Below are 14,341 nucleotides of genomic sequence, written 5' to 3'. Positions count from 1 at the left end.
GTATTGCACACATTTTATGTTAAATATAATGCAAATGTGACAGGACTGAAAGAAACATGGGGACAATTGTAAAGTAGTATTTATTTGTAGAATTTATTTATAATTTCATGTTTTTAAACCAATTGAGATGAATGATAACAACTTAAACTTGCTATTTCTGAAGATATTTTTTCTAAAAAAAACAACAACAACAACGACAAAAAAAAAAACAGTTTTAGCACGACAAAACTATTAAAGGACAAGGACAATGGCAGGGTTTGTAAATTTGTAAAGTGTTTTTAATAACAAACAAAAAAAAAACAAAAAAATCTGAGAACCAAATGAATGATACTCCTTTACAGAACAACTCACAGAAATCAACCATCAGTGCATTTTAGAAAAGTTTTGGGGATGAAATACTTTTAATTCACTGTATTTATGTTTTTATTTCAAGGACAGATTATGTACGTTTCTGGTAGAATGTCCTTAATATGTTTTCCTAACACATAAATTTGGTCTTCTAATTTTTGTACTGTTGTTCTAAGGTTTTTTTTATTTCACTACTTTTTGTAGACTGAAATGTTTCAAATAAAATGTAATCATCACGCAAATGTTGTATGAGCACATTCCTTTGTAGAAACCTTTAAAATATAGAAATGTAAAAAACTGTGAAGCATTGTATATTTAAGTACTGCTGAAGTGGTGATTTATGCCTTTAAACATGTAAAACAGCTTTTAAAATATGTATTGCAATAAAAATCTACATACAGAAATTGATGCAAAAAAAGAAACACTTTATATATATATATACTATATAGATATATATACACTATATATATATACACTATATATATATATATATATATATATATATATATATATATATATATATATATATATATATATATATATATACATATATACATATATATATATATATATATATATATATATATATATATATATATATATACACATATATATATATATACACACATATATATATATATACACACATATATATATATATATATATATATATATATATATATATATATATATATATATATATATATATATATATATATATATATATATATGTGTGTGTGTGTGTTTTTGTCTATAGTGTCTGGCTGTTGTTGCTGTTGTGGATAGCCCATTCTTATAGTTAAGTTTACATTTTCTGTCCACAAAGGTCAAATCTATTGTTCTGCTTCATTTTTTACATTCTGTTGCTGAATATTTCAGATTGGCAGAGGTATTAGACTGCTCTGCCAGTATTCAGGCAACAAAGCAAGCAGCGATTCCTCCAAACACAATGTGAACAATGACCGAGGATGACACTTTAAAAAACAACGCAGACACACAGTCTGCCATTTCAGACTGTGGACAAGATGAAAGGCATCACATGGGAGATAAAATAGGCTGGAGAATAAAACTCAAAGTAATGAGGACAGAGTGTTTTGGAGGATGAGAGATGAGAAATTTAAACTGAGGTTGCTCGGGTCAATTCATAGCTTTAAATTCATAGGTTATAAAGCTTTCGCTAAAGTGCTTGCCAAAACATGAAAGACACATAAATGCATACTCAAGTAGATTTGACAGACGGTTTAATGACGTCTATGTATTTCTCCAGCAGGGGGCGAGATATTATTAATAAAGCAGACATTATTAAGAGGTATCAAGAGGTGGCGCAAGAGAGCCATGTTAAAGGAAACACTCGCTTATAAACAACTTCAGCATCAGTTAAAACCCGTTATTTCCTATTATGTCATTATATTATATTAATTCGTTCATTTTTCATTGGTTTAATCCCTTTATTCATCAGGGGTCGCCACAGCGGAATGAACCCAATATATTAAATTAATTCGTTTTATATTATATTATATTATATTATATTATATTATATTATATTATATTATATTATATTATATTATATTATATTATAAAAATTAAACTGTATTTAATTTTAGAGAAAGTATTTTTAGGCATCAGTCATTTAAGGACATGTATTAATCAGCTACTATTATGAATATTGGTTGATTATGGCTTCATATTGCATATTCTGTTCTGTATTGCATAAAAACATGGAAAAGGAAAATGTACTGGTAATTTTGGCCCAAGACATTACCCTTTCATTTAATTCAATAGTTTTTATAAAGTACAATGCCATGACGATCAAAATACATTCATATTGATAAAGTATGCTATTAAGCCATATTCTTTTAGATATTTTGTGCATATAAATACATAAATACACAAAGCAGTTGGAAGTAGGTCTAAATTTTCACCAAGTTTGTAGAGAACTAAAAAATAAAGAAATATGTAACAATGAAAGATGATCACTACACATAATCATGCAAATTTAATAATGCATGTAAAAAAAGGCTGAAAATCCAGCTAAGCAAATGTAAATGTTTATAAACTGACAGCAACACACTCTTATTCATTCTTGGACTAGCAAAATTATGTGTGGTGACATTTATATAAACATTTATATCGCAAATGAAAGAACATAAACTGTACAGCAGAATCAAATGACTTGCAGCTTGAACAATGTCAATGAATGATGCAGCTGAAGCATTGCTGATCTGAACTGAACAGTCATTAACCTCAGGCATGGTAAAGGGACAAAGCTCAACGCTTTTATTGAGCTGTAACAGATACAGAAGACCCTAGGAAACTGGGCCTTCAAGGTTGAAGCAATGTCAGGTCAAAGAGGAATCGAGAGCTCACATGACTCAGAAATCAGTTCAGGCCAGTATGACAAAAATCAAGCAATAAGATAATAACTACAAATGCCCTTGAGGTAATAAAATGAAATTAAATACTGGTACGACTATTCTTGATATTCATTCATTTATTATCTTTTGGGCTTAGTCCCTTTTTTAATCAGAGGTTGCCACAGCGGAATGAACTGTTAACTTATCCAGCATATGTTTTACGCAGCGGATGCCCTTCCAGCAGCAACCCATCACTGGGAAACACCCATACACTCTCATTCACACACATACAGTACGGACAATTTAGTTATAGCGTATGTGTTTGGGCTGTGGGGGAAACCGGAGCACCCAGACAAAACCCACACGAACACGGGGAGAACATGCAAACTCCACACAAAAATGCCAACTGGCCCAGCCAAGGCTCGAACCAGCGTCCTTCTTGCTGTAAGGCGAAAGCACTACCCCCTGCACCACCACTATTCTTGTTATATTTGGTATTAAATATTTGTTTGTATCTTAGTACATTTGGTCTACACAGTCTGACTTATACCAGGTGTACACACACACACACACACACACACACACGTTTACTTTTGTGAATTCTGGGGATATTCCATAGGTTAAATGGTTTTCATGCTGCACAAACTGTATTTTCTATCACCCCTACACCTATACCTTAAATGAAAGTCTGAACATTTTTACTTTTCCAAGAAAGAAAGAAAGAAAGAAAGAAAGAAAGAAAGAAAGAAAGAAAGAAAGACAGAAAGAAAAAAAGAAAGAATGCATTCTGTATGTTTTATAAGCCTTTTAAATAATGGAGAGATGGGGCAATGTCCTCATAAGTCACCTATTCTTGTAATATCTACTTCATACAAATTTGGCTTCTTATACGTCACAAAAACAGGTACTTACAGACACAATAGGTCATTTGTATATTTATAGAGAAAGAAAGAAAGAAAGAAAGAAAGAAAGACACATAAAATATTGCACATACATCTCCACCCTATTAAAAGAAAAAAAAGTCATTTGAATATAAACACCAGTAAGCCTTAGCCAGTCAGTTTTTTTTACTCTTTTTTTTTTTGCAACACAAAATCAAATATACATTAGAAATAGTCAATAAGGATACAGATGGGTATTGAAAAGATAAAGAAAAAAAAAGGAAAAGACAATTGTACAGCTCCATTTTAAAACAATATATATGATGTTGAAGTAAAAAAAAAAAAAAAATATATATATATATATATAAATATATATATATATATATATATATATATATATATATATATATATATATATATATATATATTTTATATATATATATATATTTTTTATATATATATATATATATATATATATATATATATATATATATATATATATATATATATATATATATATATATATATATATATATATATATATATATATATATATATATATATATATATATTTACACACACATATATGTATATATATATGTATTTGTATATTATATATATAGGATTGGGTTCATTTCATAAAATTCTCTAATTGTTTTGATTCATTGTTCATATGTAGGTGGGTCTGATCTGAGCCAGTCAGTTTTGATTTTCTTTTCATTATGTGTAAGAAAATGAAAAATTTTATTAGGACTACACAATTTTCAGTAACACTTTACAATAAGGTTTTATTAGTTAATGTATTTACTAATATTACTCAATTATGAACAATACGTGTACAGCTTTTTTTAATCATAGTTTAACATTAACTAATGCATTATTAACATACAAATTCATGCTTGTCAACATTAGTTAATGCACTTTGACTTAACATGAACGAACAAATTTGTTCATTAACTAACATTACCAAACAAAAACAAATACTGTAATTAACGTATTGGTCATTGTTTGTTCATGTTAGCAAATGCATTAACTAGCATTAACTAATACAACTATGTATATTTAATCTTTTTTATAACAACATTACCAATATTCTGTGTGCATTTCTTAAAAAGAAATTAATGATTTAAGAGTAGTCAAAGCAGCATGTTGTTATTGAGATAATTGATATGTATTTCATATTCACACATCTGCATATATTTGCATATCCACATTACACAGATCATTTGTGTATCTTTCATGTTGCTTGGCAACAGCCTGGAAAGGTATGATTAGAAATTGTAGCGCATATTTTGCACAAAATAAATCTATATGGTTCAGATCTACCTTGTTCACTGTGCACTATAATGTCACAAATTGATTTGCCAGTATTTATGCGTGTGAATGTGTGAACCACAGTGACTTGTGTCAAGCTCTGCACTTCAGTCAATGCACATTGTGATGAAATGTCCTCCATGCATCAGCGATTCCCCAGGGATCATATCAAGAAGTCACAGAGAATTATAAATACAGAGAGTCACCCTCAAATACATTCCCTGACTTTGTATAGTAATACTGCATCTTCTTTTTATTTAATCAGAGAGGAACATCAGCATAAAAAAGCATGCTCACGATATCACGGCTCCTCCTCCATGGAGTCCGTCATGACTGCAGTCCCATTGCAGAAACAAAAGGAAGAATGACCATAAAGCAGCGAGTTGCTTATCTCAGAGCGGCGGTACACAGTCGATAGGCTTTCAGGGCCTTTTGTGAAGCCTTTATGGCACAGACCCTGCTGTCTTCAAGCCCGAGGCAGTTCCTCTTCACTCTCCTCTCTTCCTACTTTTTTCGCTGAGCCCGATTCCAGGAGCATATGTCACTTGGAAGTGCTCTGCTAATTAGAGGCCTCTTTTGTCAGTGGGTTTCTCTTTTCTCTGCTCTTGTTGTTGACTGTATTGTCACTGGAGTATCTGTGGGAGTCCTGCCGTCCCGACAGAAGGTTTTTATTGGACTCTTAATGAGTTTACCTCGGGTGGTCTCCTCTGCAAATCTGCACCTCTCATTCTGTGCCCAGAGTGAACAGAGCCCAGATTTGAGCCGTCAGGGCCTCTTATCTCTTCTGTTCAGGAGACGCTTTATCTTAGGAAATATGAGGTTTACACAAGCTCTGCGCTTTCCGGAGCACGCCGAAATGGAGGATTGTCAACAGTGCTGACTTTGGTTTTTCGCTCTCTTGGGAAAGTGGCGCGTGTGTCGTGACACAACGAGTAAATAAGAAGTGACCCTCAGTGACCCCAGGCTGGCCTTCTCTAGGGTCATCTCTCCTACAGCACCTGCTCTCTTAAATAAAGAGATCAACAGAGGTCATGACCCCTGTGTATAAAACACCTCTGTAGGTCAAAGGTCAAGCAATGACCGGTGTGACTGTCCCAGAGTGACTCAAACGCACAGCAGCCAGTTGTAATGCGACCCGGAAGCATTTTTTTCCGTGATAAGGAGTCCTCGGATGTTCTGTTGGCTTGTTTGGGACATTTGGCATTTAATTTAGTTTTGATAAACTTGTAGAAGTTGTTCAAATGTTTAAATGAAGTGTCGAACTAGCGCTTAAAAGTTTGGTTTCAACATTTAAGTTGTTTTGATTTGTTTTGTTAGCTTGTTTTTTTATGTTATAATCTAAAGCTATTGCAATTTTAACATATTTATGTATTTATATTAAAACATTTTTTGTGTTCTTTGGTTCAGTTCTCTATAGATTCTCGTGGATTTGAACAAAACAGATTTATTAAATACATTTATTAAAATTCATTCATTTATTTTATTTTGGGCTTAGTCCCTTTATTAATCTGGGGTCACCACAGCGGAATGAACAGCCAACTTATCCCGCATATGTTTTACACAGAGAATGCCTTTCCAGCTGCAACCCATCACTGGGAAACATCCACACACTCTCATTTACACACATACACCACAGACAACCCAGCTTACCCAATTCAAGTATAGTGCATGTTTTTGGACTGGAAACCGGAGCACTCGGAGAAAACCCACGCGAACATGGTGAAAACATGCAAACTCCACACAGAAACGGCAACTGACCCAGCCGAGGCTCGAACCAGCGACTTTCTGGCTGTGCTGCTCGATTTATTAAAATATTAGATATTGATTAAAATAATATTTTAGTCACCAAACGTCTTTAAAAAGATAATACATTTAAATTCATGTGACATATTGCAAAATATTACAAACTACAAATTTCAACAAAAATATAATTATAGTTTTTGTTTCTCTTTGTTCTTCCTCTTTTTAATATTTTTTATTTAATATTTTCCCTAACATATAGATTTGGGATACTAATTTTCACACTGTTTCAATACACTCTTCTTCACACACATGCACTATGGACAATTTAGCTTCTCCAATTTACCTGTACCATGTTTTTTTGGACTTGTGGGGGAAACTGGAGCACCTGGAGAAAACATGGGGAGAACATGCAAACTACACACAGAAACGGCAACTGACCCAGCCGAGACACAAACCAGCAACCTTCTTGCTGTGAGGCGATTGTGTTACCCACTGCGAAACCGAAATATAATATTAATAAAAATCCTACAGAAAATATGAATTTAAAAGAGAGTTTGTGAGACTTGTGAGATTTTAAACCCTCATAATGCATTGGAAAATTTCTGTTTGAACCCAGAGATTCTTTGCTTTATCAACATTTTAAACTAAAACCATATATCTGATTAGCAGGTTAAAATTAATGAGTGAATCTTGAAAAAAATGTTTTGAAAGTCTTCATGTCTTTTACATGCTATAATGATTAATTAAAATAAAATAAAGATAACAAATATAAACAAAGTCTACACATGAAAACAGGAATGTATATATATAAATATGTAAAAGTTTGGGGTCAGTGGAATTTTTTAATGTTTTGAAATAAGCTTTTCCTGCTCATCAAGGCTGCATTTATTTAGTCAAAAATACAGTACAAATTTTAAAATTGTAAAAATGTTATTGCACTATAAAATAACTGTTCAAAAGTAGTTTATCATTTAATTTAATCATTTATTACAGTGATTTTAATGATGAATTTTCAGCTTCATTACTCCAGTCTTCAGAGTCACACGATCCTTCAGAAGTCACTCTAATATTAATAATTATTATTGTTGTTTTAATTCTTCTTCTTCTTCTTCTTCTTCTTCTTCTTCTTATTATTATTATTATTATTATTATTATTATTATTATTATTATTAATAGCAGTAACATCAAAAATGACTGGAGTAATAATTTCATGTGAAACTACATGCAGGAAGTAATAAATAAATATTTAATAAATAAGTATTTAACAATTTAGCTTTTTTTTTTTATTTTCTGTAATGAATGGCACCTTGATAAACTGAATATTTTTTAATTACTAAATAAAATTAGTAATAAAAAACAGATTTTCTATAAAGTACAATGCCATGAAGATCCAAATTCATTCATATTGATAAAGTATGCTACATTAAGCCATATTCTTTCAGATTTTTTGTATAAATAAATAAATAAATAAATAAATAAATAAATAAATTACACAAGGCATTTCGAAGTAGGTCTAAAGTTTCACCAAGTTATCCACCCATTTGGATTAAATGTAATAAAACTGAATTCCTTTAAATTTCTAATGATTTAAAAGGATTACTCATTGATAGCCCAAATTTATGAAGCCAACATATTTAATTCCAACAACATCAAAACAGCCTTAATATTACTTTACTTTACAAATTATTATTCATACAATTCATTTTTATTTAGAATTCCTACAATGGCACATTCAGAGACATGTTTAACAAAAATCAGTCTCAGATTTATGCTAAATATGAGAAAAAGTCTAAATCTATGTATCACACAACAAATATAAAATAAAAAAGCAAATAAAAAGCAACATTCAAACCTAAATATAAATACCCCCTGTAAATACCCCCAATATTTTACACAGCACTGACAAATGTATATGTATAATTACCTCTTAACCTTTTGTGATTAGCCAACGCAGCAGAGATTGCTATGAGCTACTATTATCTGAAAAGTTGCAGATGGCGACTGAGTATGGATATCTGAATAGGAATTTCCAAGGCAGCCAGTCAGCTGTGCGTGCTCACAATATCCACCAATTTAGTCTTTGTAGTGCAGTCTCACAAGCCCACCCCCCTCCCCTTCCGACGTATGTACTTTCTATACTATTTGGACTATTTGCATACAGATGTCTAGTCAGCCCCACTTTTGGGCCTGAATGGGACGGAGGGAAGGAGGGAGGGTGAAACGCAGTCCTGGCAACAAGCTAAGAGTTGCTGACTAGCCCATAATTTCCAAGCATACTTCTTAATGCCATGGCTACTGCGTTTCCATTACCGGGCACAGGTGGCATCTTAATTACCATGGCTATTTTGGTCAGAAAGGGCGAGGGCCATTTGTATTGGATCACTAATTGTGCAGACCCTCTCAAAATGCCATTAGCACCACTTGGATCATTAAATTTAAGGGCCTGATGACACAGAATTGCATAATGGCCCGGCCAGCGTTTAAATAGAGTAACTTTTAAAGGACTCCTGCGCGTGGATATAAGAGAATCTGTAATTCGTGAGTCAAAATCACCAGTTTAGACTTTTGTGTGTGAATAATTAGTGAATGGGAACAGGTGGAGCAGAGACTCTGGATGAAGGAGAGAAAGCAGGAGGGATGGTGTGAAAAGAGCTTGTCTCCAGTTCTTTCAGCTACTTTTGTCTTATTCTGCGAGTAAGACAAGAAAACCTATACTTTAGGACAGCTGCTAAGCTGATTTCGCTAGAGATTAGCAGCATATCTATTGCTGTGTCAAAGAACTCAACGTAAAATGCAAGCTGCTGTCTTTGATGTGTTTGTAGTCAGCAAAGTTTCCTCAAAAGTTCTTACTGAAGTGAGCTTTTAGTCCTGTCAAACGCCTTTGTCCTTTCACAATATAACAATATTGCGCAGCGAGGCTAAACAGACTCATGAAAGAAGCTTATATTTCACAGAAAAAGACAAGAGGTACTGGTTTTAATATTTGGTTGTGCCCTTTAAACATTTCACTCATAATCAAGAAAGTTATTGTTTTACATTTATTTAAAGATTTGCAATGACAGAACAGTGGAATAGGTGTCTCATGTCATCATATGCATTAATATAGCCATCTATTATACAATCGTCCATCAGCTAATAATGAAAGTCTTTTGTGAAGGGTAAAATTACTATTAAATAAATAAATAAAATAAATGCCTTTTAATGTATTCTCCGAAAACTCCCATAGAGGATTCCAGATATGCTTAAAAAAAAATCATCAGATTTCTGACGCAAGTCAAGTTTTTCTTTTTCTGATTTATCCACATATTGACCGAAGGAATGTTAGAAGACGACCACAACAAAAGAATACATTTTCTAGCTAGATACAAAAGTGGAACACAGATTCTAATCCATGACTAAGATGTAGAGCAGTTTTACAATTCAGAAGATAAATAACCAGAGATAACTCCCAGGGCAAAAGGTCTACCCATAATCTTCTGAACTAATTTGTGGATTTCTCTCCAGTATGTCTTAATCATTTCAAAGTACCAGAATACATGCATCACAGTACCAACAGTACATAGAACCAGTGGATTTGCACTTAAAACAACATTGAGAAACATTAGGAAACATCTTATTGAGATAAACTGATGTTAAATAAGTTCTGTATTTTTATTTTTATTTTTTTTATTTTGCTCATTTGATATTGTGGCACTTTAACAAAATATGCCAGAACAGACAGAAAGCCATTCTTCTTCACTAAGACTTGTTCCACAGTTTTTCTCCCATATAACTTTTAAGGAGGTAAGGGAAGAACACCCTAAATTTGATAACATTGAGTAAAAGAAGATATCTTCCTTTTGAGAGAAAATGAGGAACACAATTGTTTTTCCATGACAATGCTTAAGGGACGATTCTATAAAATGTTGCAGTTGCCAAAATTTGGAAAAGTTGCTGTCTTGTAAATATAAATTCCTGTTTTAATAACCAAAACTATTTCAGGTTGAAACTGAAGACCAAGGTATACCTGACTAAATGTGATACAAATTAAGTATTCGTTTTTGATGCTTTTGGAGTTATTGTTATTATTCTATTGTTATTATTTATTATTACTATTACTTTTTTATTTTTTATTATTTTATAATAATAATAATAATCATTATTATTTATTATGATATGTTTTTACATCTATTTAATTAATTAAAAATGGAGAAATTCCCTGCAATAACCAAAACACAACCATGTAAAATATGATGATTATAAATATTTATAATTTTTTTCTATAAAAAATGACAGTAATTGTTTTAATAATAAACATCTTGAAACAAATCAGGAAAAAAGGTATTTTGCAAAAATAATTTTTGCTTAAAATTAACTTCAAATTATTAGGACTTAAATAAAAATGTTTTTAATCTAAATGAATGCATTATTGGGGTTAACAATACAATTTTGAACATCAATTTGCTGTCTACTATAAATTTCTATAAGTTTTCCTAAATTGTAAACAATATAGAACATACAATAAGAATCAGGTCTGATTTCCAGAAGTTGTTACCATAATTTAAATTGTTTATTGTTATTGTCATATTGTTTTGTATATGCTGAATGGAAATGATATTTGTAGAATTTAACTTTGATCTACAATGAAAATAGCAAAAAATATTACATTCTCATTCGTTCTGTCAATTTATTTTGCTCTGTGTCCAGTGCCGCTCATTGTTCAGGCATAAATTGGTTGATGTTATCTCATCTAAACTTTAGTTGTTCCTTCTCTAAGACCCTTCCCCCACTTTTTTCTCACAAGAATCTTTCAAAAAAGGAGACTAGCTGGGTTTGCCTGATATCACCCTCCAGGGTGACAGCTGTGCCAAAAAGCCCTTCACTACACACACACACACACACACACACACGCGCACACACACACACACACGCACACACAAAAAGCTCATTTAGGGAGCCTCGTTCAGTGGCCTGGAAATCACACTCTAAGCTCCGCCCTAAAGTGTGGTTGGCTATTGTTATTGTAATGTGACCATGTGCTTGTGTGTGAAGAAGGCTGGAGTGGGTTTAGACCCACTACCCTCCCCATAGACAAACTCCACTTACAACTTTGGAAGTTTTTTGTCTCAGGATTTCATTCAAAGTTTTCTACTAAAGCCTAGACTTTATATATATATATATATATATATATATATATATATATATATATATATATATATATATATATATATATATATATATATATATATATAAACAGACATTATCAAAAATGGTTAATTGCAAATTGTTGCCAAAAATTTATATAAGCTGAATTGAAACAAACAAATTTAGTTGAACATTACAAAATTTGTTTGAAATTTGTTGAAATTCAGCCCATATAAAGGGTGTAAATAATTAATAAGCACTCTTTCAGACCAAAAGAAGCAAAAACAAATGCCATAAAATCGCCTATAATTAATTTTCACTAAGATAAGCAGTCTTACCCAAAAATTATTATACAATGTATAAAACATTTTGAAAAGCCAAAAAGTAGAAAAAATGCAACTTAAGTTATTGGGTATCAACATTCTTCAAAATACCTTCTTTTGTTTTAAACTCAACCCAGTTTGAAAAATATGAAGTGTGTTTTACAACTTCCAATTTTCAGGTGAACTGTCCCTTTAAACATATGAAAGCCAGGCTCCACGCGCTCATGTGTTCATTACAAATAAAGCACTGAAAGCTTTTCACACTTTCTACAGGACTGGTGTCCACCAAGTGTAAATGCCTTAATAAGCACTCACTGCCCCCCCCCTCCACACGTCCCGTGGTCCTCAGTCCTTACTCACCATGGCAACAGCAAGTTTTTTTTTTTTGGGGGGGGGGGGGGGGGGGTGTTCTCAGCATCATTATCAGCAGGCCCATCTGTCATGGGGGGTAAGACTTCAAATCACGTAAAGAGGCCTACGTGGGTTCCAGCAGTATCCCAGCACATATGCCTTCTCACTGGGCTGAGAGGGGAAAGAGTGGGGGAGAGGAGAGAGGTGCACCAGATTGAGTTTGGGAAAGAATGAGAAAGCCTGATCTGAGGGCATGAGATTTCATTGATTGATTGATTAACTGATTTATAGACTTTGTATTTATACTTTACACTATTTATAGATTATTTTACACCTTTCAAATAATGCTTAAATGTATTTTTTAAATCGAAATTAAAATTATACTTGTTTACTAATAAAATGCATTGAACTTATTAATTTAAAATGTATATATATATATATATATATATTTTTTTTTTATTATTATTTTTTTTAACATGTTGTCACCTCAGAATTATAAGGTTCTATCTGACATTTTTGTCAAAATGGAGTTATTTACATATTCTTAATAAATGACAACTTATTTACATTAGGTGATGTGTTTTTATAAGTTGTTTACATTTTAAGACTTTTTTATTTAAAAAACAAAAAGGGTTTTATATACAAAATTAAAGTTAAGCTTGGATCTATAAGGTTCTTTCTATGAGCCAATCTGTATTTTGAAAGCAAGCATGAGGACCAATCAGGATCAGCTTTCTTTGTCATTTTGCAGGACTGCTCCATTGACTTCGGGAAAGACCAGAAAGAAACCCAAAATCAGAGTCGACTAAACAAAATTGAAAAGAAACCTAAAACTGAAAAGATGTGCGTTAATGATTATTTAGAAGCAATTTTTGACAGGTTGAAAATGAAATGTAAAATTTTACATTGTTGAAAAATAAAGGGTTATTATTTTTTTTTATTTATTTAAATGGTAATAAATGTAAACTATTTTTATTTGTGTATATATTGTCAGTGAAACACTTTTTGGTGTTTATTGAACTCATTTGCTCATCGTCTGTTTTCTTTTAAAGTCTTTAAACCTGATTTTAAGGGCTAATATTTAATTTAATTCATGGGGCATATAATTCAATAAATTAATTCCCTTCAACTATTACAGTCAACTAATTCAGACATTTTGAATAATGTATAATTGTTATGATATTTTTTGAGTATTAAAAATAAAATTGCCATTGTTTACTAAGAAAATCTTTTTTTTTATTCTTTTTTTTATTTATTATTAAACCTTAAAAATGTTATTTATTAAAAATGTGCATATATTTTTTATTTGAACATTTCTTTTCTTTTGTCTTTTGCAAAGTTGGCTTGAGATTAGACGTGATCATTTTCAAATATTCACTCAAGTAGCTATCACAACATATTATATTAAAATAATATTGACACAAGCTCCAAAACCATTTTATTTAAAGGCATAATAACTGCATATTTGTGTGTTGCTTCTGTTGCTTATAAATGTTCAGAGTAAACTTATGTTTTAGATTCAGACAAATAAAATAGTAAATTAATCTGTTGTACTTTTAGATTTTATTTAATATAATTTGTTAAATGAGTTTGGGAAAGAATGCGAAAGTCTGATCTGAGGGCACGAGATTTGATTGATTGATTGTTTAGCTTAATTTATAGATTTTTGTATTTATACTTTACATTATTATACTATATCTGCACATATATATCACAAATCTAATTGAATGCATTATAAGGGTTAACAATGCATTTATTTAAACATTTATTTGCTGTTTATTTTAAAATAGTTTTCCTGAATTGTAAACAATAATGAACATATAATAAAAATCACAAGTTGTTACTATACCATGATTTAAAACAAAATGTTTTTCTACCTTCCTTAAAACAATAATTACGTAAG

Source organism: Danio rerio, chromosome 23 (genome assembly GCF_049306965.1).
Source record: "Danio rerio strain Tuebingen ecotype United States chromosome 23, GRCz12tu, whole genome shotgun sequence".
NCBI lineage: Eukaryota > Metazoa > Chordata > Actinopteri > Cypriniformes > Danionidae > Danio > Danio rerio.
This window is presented reverse-complemented; position numbering follows the sequence as displayed.